Below are 10,586 nucleotides of genomic sequence, written 5' to 3'. Positions count from 1 at the left end.
TGATTCAAAAAATTTCAAGTTTGTTGCTTTCTTGTTAAGAAAGGTTCAATCTTTAAATTCTAGAATCATATCTTTTAATTTCTTGTTAGTCAAGTCATCAATTTTAAAATCAAATCTTTTTAAATTTCTTTTTCAAATCTTTTTCAAAATAGATTTCAATCATATCTTTTTCAAAACTTAATTTCAAAATCTTTTTCTAACTTCTTATCTTTTCAAAAAAAAATTTAAATCTTTTTCAATTAACTACTTGACTTTTCGTTTGATTTTAAAAAGTTTACTAATTCTTATCTTTTTCAGAACCACCTAACTACTTTTCTCTCTCTAATTTTCGAAAACTACTAACAACTTTTTCAAAAACCTTTTTAATTAACTAATTATTTTAAACTCTAATTTTATTTCTTCTAATATTTTTGAATTTCTCTTCTCTCTCATCTCTTTTTATTTATTTATTTATTTATTTACTAACACTGCCCTCCTTCTTAAAATTCAAACTTTCTCTCCCTCTCTGTGTTTGAATTCTCTTTATTTTCTCTCTAACTCATTCTTCTATTCTTCTTTTCTTCTACTCACATAAAGGAATCTCTATACTGTGATATAGAGGATTCTTCTTCTTTTCAGTTCTCTTCTTTTTCACATGAGCAGGAACAAGGATAAGGATACTCTTATTGAAGCCGATCCTGAACCTGAAAGGACTCTGAAGAGGAAGCTAAGAGAAGCTAAAGCACAACTCTCTGGAGAGGACCTGACAGAAATTTTCGAAAAAGAAGAAAACATGGCAGCCGAAAATAATAACAACAATGCAAGGAAGATGCTTGGTGACTATGCTGCACCAACTTCCAACTTCTATGGAAGAAGCATCTCAATTCCTGCCATTGGAGCAAACAACTTTGAGCTTAAGCCTCAATTAGTTTCTCTAATGCAGCAAAACTGCAAATTTCATGGACTTCTATCAGAATATCCTCATCAGTTTTTATCTAAATTCTTACAGATCTATGATACTGTTAAGACCAATGGGGTTGATCCCGAGGTCTACAGACTTATGCTTTTCCCCTTTGTTGTGAGAGACAGAGCTAGAACATGGTTGAACTCACAACCTAGAGAAAACCTGAACTCTTGGGACAAGCTGGTCAATGCTTTCTTGACTAAATTCTTTCCACCTCAAAAGATGAGTAAGCTCAGAGTGGATGTCCAAATCTTCAGACAGAAGGAAGGTGAATCCCTCTATGAAGCTTGGGAAAGATACAAGCAATTAACCAAAAGGTGTCCTTCTGACATGTTTCTAGAATGGAGCATCATATGTATATTCTATGATGGTCTGTCTGAGTTATCCAAGATGTCATTGGACCATTCTACTGGTGGATCTCTTCATCTGAAAACGCCAGCAGAAGCCCAGGAACTCATTAAAATAGTTGCAAATAACCAGTTCATGTACACTTCTGAGAGAAACCCTGTGAATAATGGGGTGACTCAGAAGAAAGGAGTTCTTGAGATTGACACTCTAAATGCCATATTAGCTCAGAACAAAATATTGACTCAACAAGTCAATATGATTTCTCAGAGTCTGACTGGATTGCAAGCTAAAGACGCCTCCTCTGAAGGAGAAGCTTATGACCCTGAGAATCCTGCAATGGAAGAGGTGAATTACATGGGAGAATCCTATGAAAACACCTATAATCCTTCATGGAGGAATCACCCAAATTTCTCATGGAAGGATCAACAGAAGCCTTAGCAAGACTTCAATAACAATAATGGTGGGAGAAACAGGTTTGGCAATAGCAAGACTTTCCCATCATCTTCTCAGCAACAGACAGAGAATTCTGAGCAGAGCCTCTCTAGCTTAGCAAACATAGTCTCTGATCTATCTAAGACCACCCTCAGTTTCATGACTGAGGCATGGTCCTCCATAAGAAATTTGGAGGCACAAGTGGGTCAGCTAAGTAAAAGAATTACTGAAACTCCTCCTAGTACTCTCCCAAGCAGTACAGAAGAGAATCCAAAAAGAGAGTGCAATGCCATTAATACAACCAAAATGGACGAACCTATAGAAGAGAAGGAGGATGTGATTCACAGTAAGGAAGACCTCATGGGATGTCCACTGGACTATAAGGAGTCCCCTATTGAGGAACCACAAGAATCTGAGGCTCATCTAGAGACCATAGAGATTCCACTGAACCTACTATTACCATTCATGAGCTCTGACGAATATTCTTCCTCTGAAAAGGACAAAAATGTTACTGAAGAGCAAGTTGCTCAATATCTAGGAGCAATCATGAAGCTGAATGCCAAATTATTTAGTAATGAGACTAGGAAAGATGAACCTCCATTGCTCATCAATGAACTAAGTGCATTGGTTCAGCTGAAGTTACCTCAAAAGAAAGAGGATCCCGGAAGGTTCTTGCTACCTCTCACCATAGGCACCATGACCTTTGAAAAGGCTCTGTGTGACTTAGGGTCAGGTATCAACCTCATGCCACTCTCTGTAATGGAGAAACTAGGGATCTTTGAGGTACAAGCAGCAAGAATCTCACTAGAGATGGTAAATAAATCAGTAAAAAAGGCTTATGGACTTGTAGAGGATGTTTTAGTGAAGGTTAAAGGCCTTTACATCCCTGCTGACTTCATAATCCTAGACACTCGAAAGGATGAAGATGAATCCATCATCCTTGGAAGACCCTTCCTAGCCACAGCAAAAGCTGTGATTGATGTGGACAGAGGAGAGATAGTCCTGCAACTGAATGAGGACTACCTTGTGTTCAAGGCTCAAGGATCTTCCTCTGTAACCATGGAGAGAAAGCATGAAAAGCTTCCCTCAATACAGAGTCAAGCAAAGCCCCTACACTCAAACTCTAAGTTTGGTGTTAGGAGACCACAATCATGCTCTAAGCATCTTTGAAGCTCTGAAAAGAGCTCACTGTCAAGCTATTGACATTAAAGAAGCTCCTATTGGGAGGCAACCCAATTTTTTATTTATCTATGTTATTTTATGTTTTATTTAGGATCATGATCATGTGGAGTCAGAAAAATAACTGCAAAAATTAAAGAAAAATAAAAAACAGCATCAAAAATAGCACACCCTGGAGGAAGAGCTTACTGGCGTTTAAACGCGAGTAAGGATATGCCTGGCACCATTCTGGGCGTTAAACGCCAGAACTGGCAGGCAAACTGGCGTTTAAACGCCAGTGAAGATAGAAAAATGGGCGTTTAAACGCCCATCCTGGCACTATTCTGGGCGTTTAAATGCCAGAACTGGCAGGCAGCCTGGCGTTTAAACGCCAGAAAAGGGCAGCAGACTGGCGTTTAACGCCATAAATGCCACATAGAGGGCATTTAACGCCAGAAAGGTGCAGGGATGATAATTTCTTGACACCTCAGGATTTGTGGACCCCACAGGATCCCCACCTACCCACCTCACTCTCTCTCTTCTTCACACTTCTCCATAACACTCTACCCAAAACACCACTCACCTATCAAATCTTACCCTCTTCCCTATATTCTCTTCACCACTCACATCCATTCCCTAATTCCCATAAACCCATCATACAACCCACCTACCCCCATGATGCGTGAGCATCTTTTCTATCTTTTCCTAGTGAATTTGCATCTAATTTGTTGAGTTTAATTAAGAATTAAATATATTTTAGCCACTATGGATGCTATTTTGAGTTTTGTGCAATTTTATTTATTTTAGGTAGCATTCAGCTGGATTTGATGGAGTTTTCTGCAGTACAAGAATCAAAGGAGATGGCTGCGAAGAGCGACGCGTACGCATGACTGACGCGTACGCGTGATTTGGAGGTATCCATGGCGACGCGTGCACGTGACTGACGCGTACGCGTGATTTGAAGAATTGTACAGCGACACGTGTGCGTGACCGACGCGTCCGCGTGACTCACAGAAAAGACCAGCGACGCGTACGCGTGACATGCGCCACGTGCAGAAAATGCAAAAACCGTTGGGGGTGATTTCTGGGCCCCATTTTAGCACCCAAGTTAGGCGCGGATCCAGTGAAGCCAAGTGGTCCCCACGTTACAAGACGCGGAGTAGTTAGTCAATTCTGATTTAAATTCAAATTTGATTTTAAAATAGGAAAAGATATTATCTTAATTTAAAATATTAGATTTTAAATTAATTAGGATTAGTTATAAAAATGGGAGACTTCTCTTCTATTAGATTACATTAGGGGGATTCCATTAGGAAATTCTATACAAATTTACATCTCACATTCTATGAGCAACTGATCCTCTATTATTAAGGTTAGGAGCTCTGTCTATTTTGTATGGATTGATTTTATTGCTTTTTCTATTTTAGTTTATGTTTTGGATTTTTATTTAAGAATTGTTTTCGCTCTTTATTTTATGAATTTGGGTGGAACGGAAGTATGACCCTCTTTCTATTTAAGTTCTTGTAAAACTTGGAAAAGCTCTTTACTTGAACAACAGCTTGAAAATAATTTCTCCTAAATTTTAATTATCTGGATTTAATGGGATACGTGACATATAATCCTTCTATTTTTGGATAATTAGAGTTTTTGTGGCATATAAACTGGAATTTGATCATGTAGCTTCTAATTGGAATTAATTGACCAAGGAATTGGCAGTTAATGAATTTTAGAGGAGACTAGAAAGGTCTAAGGAATTAGGGTCTAGTCACATATAGTTTGCCATAAATTAAATCCTACATGATTAAAATAGTTAGTAAGAAAGGTTAACCCGGAAAAATAGATAACTCTGAAGGCTTAACAGTTTTCTCCATATTTTATTCCCAACTTATTTATTTGTCTATCCTTTTTATATTCTGAGTTCAAATTTAAACCTTTTGAACATCTCAAAACCATTTTCTGCTTGCCTAACTAATCCTATCAAACGCTATTGTTGCTTGATCCATCAATCCTCGTGGGATCGACCCTTACTCACGTAAGGTATTACTTGGTACGACCCGGTGCACTTGCCGGTTAGTAGTGTGGGTTGTAAAATACCGCACCACCCCACCCACTCAAATTCAAACCATTTCCCTCCCAAACCCACCCCTTCTCACACGAACCAACTCCCTCTCTTACCCTATAAATACCCCTCCTTACTCCTTCATTTTCACACATCACATACACTCAAAACCCCCTTGGCCGAACCCTCTCAAGCCTCCATCTCCCACTTTTCTTCTTCTTCTACTCTCTTCTTTCTTCTTTTGCTTGAGGACGAGGAAACCTCTTAAGTTTGGTGTGGAAAAAGCCTTGCTTTTTAATTTTCCATAACCATTAATGGCACCTAAGGCTGGAGAAACCTCAAGAAAGAGGAAAGGGAAGGTAATTGCTTCTACCTCCGAGTCATGGGAGATAGAAAGATTCATCTCAAAGGTCCATCAAGACCACTTCTATGAAGTTGTGGCCAAGAAGAAGGTGATCTCCGAGGTCCCCTTCAAGCTCAAAAGGAGCGAATATCCGGAGATCCAACATGAGATTAGGAGAAGATGATGGGAATTTCTTACCAATCCCATTCAACAAGTCGGAATCTTAATGGTTCAAGAGTTCTATGCCAATGCATTGATCACCAAGAACCATGATCAAAGTATGAACCCGAACCTAAAGAATTAGCTCACAATGGTTCGGGGGAAATAATTAGATTTCAGTCCAAAAAATGTGAGGTTGGAATTCAATTTGCCAATGATGCAAGGAGATCTTCATCCTTTCACAAGAAGGTTCAACTTTGATCAAAGGTTGGACCAAGTCCTCATGGACATCTATATAGAAGGAGCCCAATGGAAGAGAGACTCCAAAGGCAAGCCGTTTCAACTAAGAAGGCTTGACCTTAAGCCTATGGCTAGAGGATGGTTGGAGTTCATCCAACGCTATATCATTCCTACTAGCAACCGATCCGAAGTAACTGTGGATCGGGCTATCATGATCCATAGCATCATGATTGGAGAAGAAGTGGAAGTTTATGAGATCATACCTCTAGAATTGTACAAAGTGGCTGACAAGCCCTCAACTTTGGCAAGGTTAGCCTTTTCTCATATCATTTGTCACCTATGCAGTTTAGCTGAAATTGTCATAGAGGAAGACATCCTTATTGAAGAGGACAAGCCCATCACTAAAAAAAGGATGGAGCAAACAAGAGAGCCCACTCATGGACCTCAACAAACGCATGAGGAAGTCCCTCATCAAGAAATTCCTGAGATACCTCAAGGGATGCATTTTCCTCCACACAACTATTGGGAACAACTTAAGACTTCTCTAGGATATTTGAGTTCCAATATGGAGGAACTAAGGATGGAGCACATAGAGCATTCCATCATCCTCCATGAAATTAGAGAAGACCAAAGAGCCATGAGGGAAGAACAACAAAGGCAAGGAAGAGACATTGAGGAGATCAAGCACTCAATAGGATCTTCAAAAAGGAGAACTAGCCGCCATCACTAAGGTGGACCCGTTCTTTAATTTCCTTGTTATTTATTTTTCTGTTTTTCGATTTTTATGCTTTATGTTTGTCTATTTGTGTCTTTATTACATGATCATTAGTGTCTAGTGTCTATGCCTTGAAGCTATGAATGTCCCATAAATCCTTCACCTTTCTTAAATGAAAAATGTTCCTAATTACAAAAGAACAAGAAGTACATGAATTTTGACTTTTATCTTGAAATTAGTCTAATTATTTTGATGTGGTGGCAATACTTTTTGTTTTCTGAATGAATGCTTGAACAGTGCATATTTTTTATAGTGAAGTTTATGAATGTTAAAATTGTTGGCTCTTGAAAGAATGATGAACAAAGAGAAATGTTATTGATAATCTAAAAAATCATAAAATTGATTCTTGAAGCAAGAAAAAGTAATGAAAAACATAAGCTTGCAAAAAAAAGAAAACAAGCAAAAAAAGCCAATAGACCTTTAAACCAAAAGGCAAGGGTAAAGAGGATCCAAGGCTTTGAGCATCAGTAGATAGGAGGGCCCAAAGGAATAAAATTTTGGCCTAAGCGGCTAAATCAAGTTGTCCCTAACCATGTGCTTGTGTCATGAAGGTCCAAGTGAAAAGCTTGAGACTGAGTGGTTAAAGTCGTGATCCAAAGCAAAAGAGTGTGCTTAAGAACTCTGTACACCTCTAACTGGGGACTCTAGCAAAGCTGAGTCACAATCTAAAAAGATTCACCCAGTTATGTGTTTGTGGCATTTTTGTATCCGGTGGTAATATTGGAAAACAAGATGCTTAGGGTCACGACCAAGACTCATAAAGTAGCTGTGTTCAAGAATCAACATACTGAACTAGGAGAATCAATAACACTATCTAAATTCTGAGTTCATAATGGATGCCAATCATTCTGGACTTCAAAGGATAAAGTGAGATGCCAAAACTGTTCAGAGGCAAAAAGCTACTAACCCCGCTCATCTAATTGGGACTAAGTTTCATTGATATTTTGGGATTTATTGTATATTCTCTTCTTTTTATCTTATTTTATTTTCAGTTGCTTGGGGACAAGCAACAATTTAAGTTTGGTGTTGTGATGAGCGGATAATTTATACGCTTTTTGGTATTGTTCTTACATAGTTTTTAATATGTTTTAGTTACTTTTTTAGTATATTTTTATTAGTTTTTATGCAAAAATCACATTTCTGGACTTTGCTATGAGTTTGTATATTTTTCTGTGATTTCAGATATTTTCTGGCTGAAATTGAGGGACCTGAGCAAAAATCTGATTCAGAGGCTGAGAAAGGACTGAAGATGCTTTTGGATTCTGACTTCCCTGCACTCGAAGTGGATTTTCTAGAGCTACAAAAGCCCAATTGGCGCGCTCTCAATTGCGTTGGAAAGTAGACATCTTGAGCTTTCCAGCAATGTATAATAGTCCATATTTTGCTCGAGATTTGATGGCCCAAACTGGCGTCCAAATGCCCACTAGAGACCCTTTTCTGGCGTAAAACGCCAGAACTGGCACCAAAGCTGGATGAGTTAAATGCCCAAACTAGCACCAAAACTGGCGTTTAAACTCCAAGAAGAGCCTATGCACGTGAAAGCTTCAATGCTCAGTCCAAACACACCAAGTGGGCCCCGGAAGTGGATTTCTGTACTATCTACACTTAGTTACTCATTTTCTGTAAACCTAGTTTACTAGTTTAGTATAAATAACACTTTTTACTATTGTATTCATATCTTTAGATCATTTTTGAGACTATCTTTGGATCACTTTTGATCTCTTGATCATGTTTTGGGGGCTGGCCATTCGGCCATGTCTGGACTTTCATCACTTTTGTATTTTCAACGGTGGAGTTTCTACACCTCATAGATTAAGGTGTGGAGCTCTGCTGTTCCTCATGAATTAATGCAAAGTACTGTTGTTTTTCATTTCAATTCACGCTTATTCCTATTCTAAGATATTCACTCGTACTTCAACCTGATGGATGTGATGATCTGTGACATTCATCATCATCCTCCCTTATGAATGCGTGTCTGACAACCGCCTCATTGAGTGTGTATCTCTTGGCCTCCTGGTTCACGACGCATGGTTGCCTCTCCTGACAATAGAGCCTTCTATTTCGTGAGATCAAAGTCTTCGTGGTATAAGCTAGAATCAATTGGCAGCATTCATGAAATCCGAAAAGTCTAAACCTTGTATGTGGTATTCCGAGTAGGATCTGGGATGGGATGACTATGACGAGCTTCAAACTCGTGACTGTTGGGCGCAGTGACAGTGTGCAAAAGGATCAATGGATCTTATTCCGACACGATCGAGAACTGACAGCTGATTAGCCATGCGGGAAACCGTAGCAGATATGTTTTCACTGAGAGGACGGATGGTAGCCATTGACAACGGTGATCCACCAGCATACAGCTTGCCATGGAAGGAGTACGCAAGATTGGATGAGGACAATAGGAAAGCAGAGGCTCAGAGGGAACAAAGCATCTCCATACGCTTATCTGAAATTCCCACCAATGAATTGCATAAGTATCTCTATCCTATTTTATGTTTTATTTCACTTTTAATTATCAAAACCTCATAACCATTTGAATCTGCCTAACTGAGATTTACAAAATGACCATAGCTTGCTTCAAGCCAACAATCTCCATGGGATCGACCCTTACTCACGTAAGGTATTACTTGGACGACCCAGTGCACTTGCTGGTTAGTTGTGCAGAGTTGTGAAAAGTGTTATCACAATTTTGTGTACCATGGTGGTTATACGTATCTGAAAAGTACGCAACGTGCCAACGTCCTAATTCATCGTCCATGCGAAGTAGCATCCTTGCAGGGCATCCACACTGTGTCTCGGCCCTCGGCCTCTTTTGCCGGTTAGGCATTGAGTAGAACTTCGGGTATCAGTACCCTTGTCGGTGGCACACGAACTCCTGCCGTATCCTTACTTCGCCACGTTTTTCACTTCTAGAACGTCTCGTGCCGAAGCCATGGTGCTTTGCATATTGCTGGTAGAACTCAAAAGCAATGTCAACATCTACGAAATTAAAGCGAAGAACCTCCTCCTAGCTCAAATTCAAAAAGTCAATCGAACCTATCGATTCGCCGGAATTAACAGCGTACAAGTCATCATCCGCATAATTGTTAGACATTCCTCTGACACCGTACAAATTGTCTTCCAATTCAACCGCATCCCAATTGTCAACATCGGCCTCTGCATGATGGTCGTGTTCTGTTTCATCTTCCTGTAAATCGTACTCGTCCGACTCTATCCCTGCAAAGCCATCGCCCTCAACTGATCCAACTCCATGGTCTGCTCCGTCGCACATTTCTGCTTCCTCGGCGACACGCACGCTCCCAGTGGTATCTTCATCCCCGGCAACCCTGTGCCAAACAACAATAATGCGGTAATTTAGCAAAACACGCAAAATTGGGGGATTTCCTTCAAAGAAAATTGCAGACTTATGACGAAACAAAGGGGGGTATTTGCAAATCAAGTGAAGGGTGATAATAGAATGGGTACCTTCTTTCCATTGATAGAGACGGCGAAGCCATCAACTGCCGAAGACAACCGACAATGCAGATCAGGTACCGTCGTCGTCAGAAGTGAGGCTGTTTGTGTGCTTGGATCTGCCTAAACAGAATCGTTTACACTGAGTGGGGGAGAAGCTGAATAGGGAGGTTTCAGTCGTTCTCAGTGGTAGAGATAGGAAGGGACGGTACGATTACGACGGAGGAGAAAGGGAGGAAGAGGGTGCGATTGTGACGGAAGGGAAGGGGAGGGAAAAGGGAGGAAGAGGGCGATAGTAATAGTTGACTAATTCTAACAATTAAGTTAAATGTATTCATTTAAAAAACGAAAAAATGACCCCTCTATTTTGTACGAAATTACGGAAAAGACCCAACAAAAGCATGCATTTTTATTCTAGCCTTCCCTGGCTAACCAGTGCGCCAAACAGGTTTTTGACATTTCGGTGCACTATGATAGCGGCGTACCGAATCCGTCCCCTTCAATCTCAGGCCTAATACCTTTCAAACCTTTTCTCAAGGTGTAGCAAGACCTTTACAAAATTGTTGAAACTTATCTTACCACCAAATAATTCAATTTAGTCAGGGTTGGCTGCTATACAAAACCATCTCAGACCCCACAGATGCAAGCTAGTACCAACCACAGGCCGAAGGCCTTAATC

The 10,586-nt window shown here is 39.9% G+C and overlaps 1 non-coding gene across 1 annotated transcript; it reads right to left on the bottom strand.

Moving 5' to 3' along the window:
* Positions 1–1,171: 1,171 nt before the first annotated feature.
* On the bottom strand, positions 1,172–1,275 carry LOC112713423 (small nucleolar RNA R71). The gene has a single exon (XR_003158396.1). It is a non-coding gene; the product is annotated as a small nucleolar RNA R71 (small nucleolar RNA).
* Positions 1,276–10,586: the final 9,311 nt, after the last annotated feature.

The sequence above is a fragment of the Arachis hypogaea genome, chromosome 9 (assembly GCF_003086295.3).
Source record: "Arachis hypogaea cultivar Tifrunner chromosome 9, arahy.Tifrunner.gnm2.J5K5, whole genome shotgun sequence".
NCBI classification, from domain to species: Eukaryota; Viridiplantae; Streptophyta; class Magnoliopsida; order Fabales; family Fabaceae; genus Arachis; species Arachis hypogaea.
The sequence above is the reverse complement of the archived record's forward strand: the minus strand, read 5'-3'. Positions and strand labels throughout refer to the sequence as shown.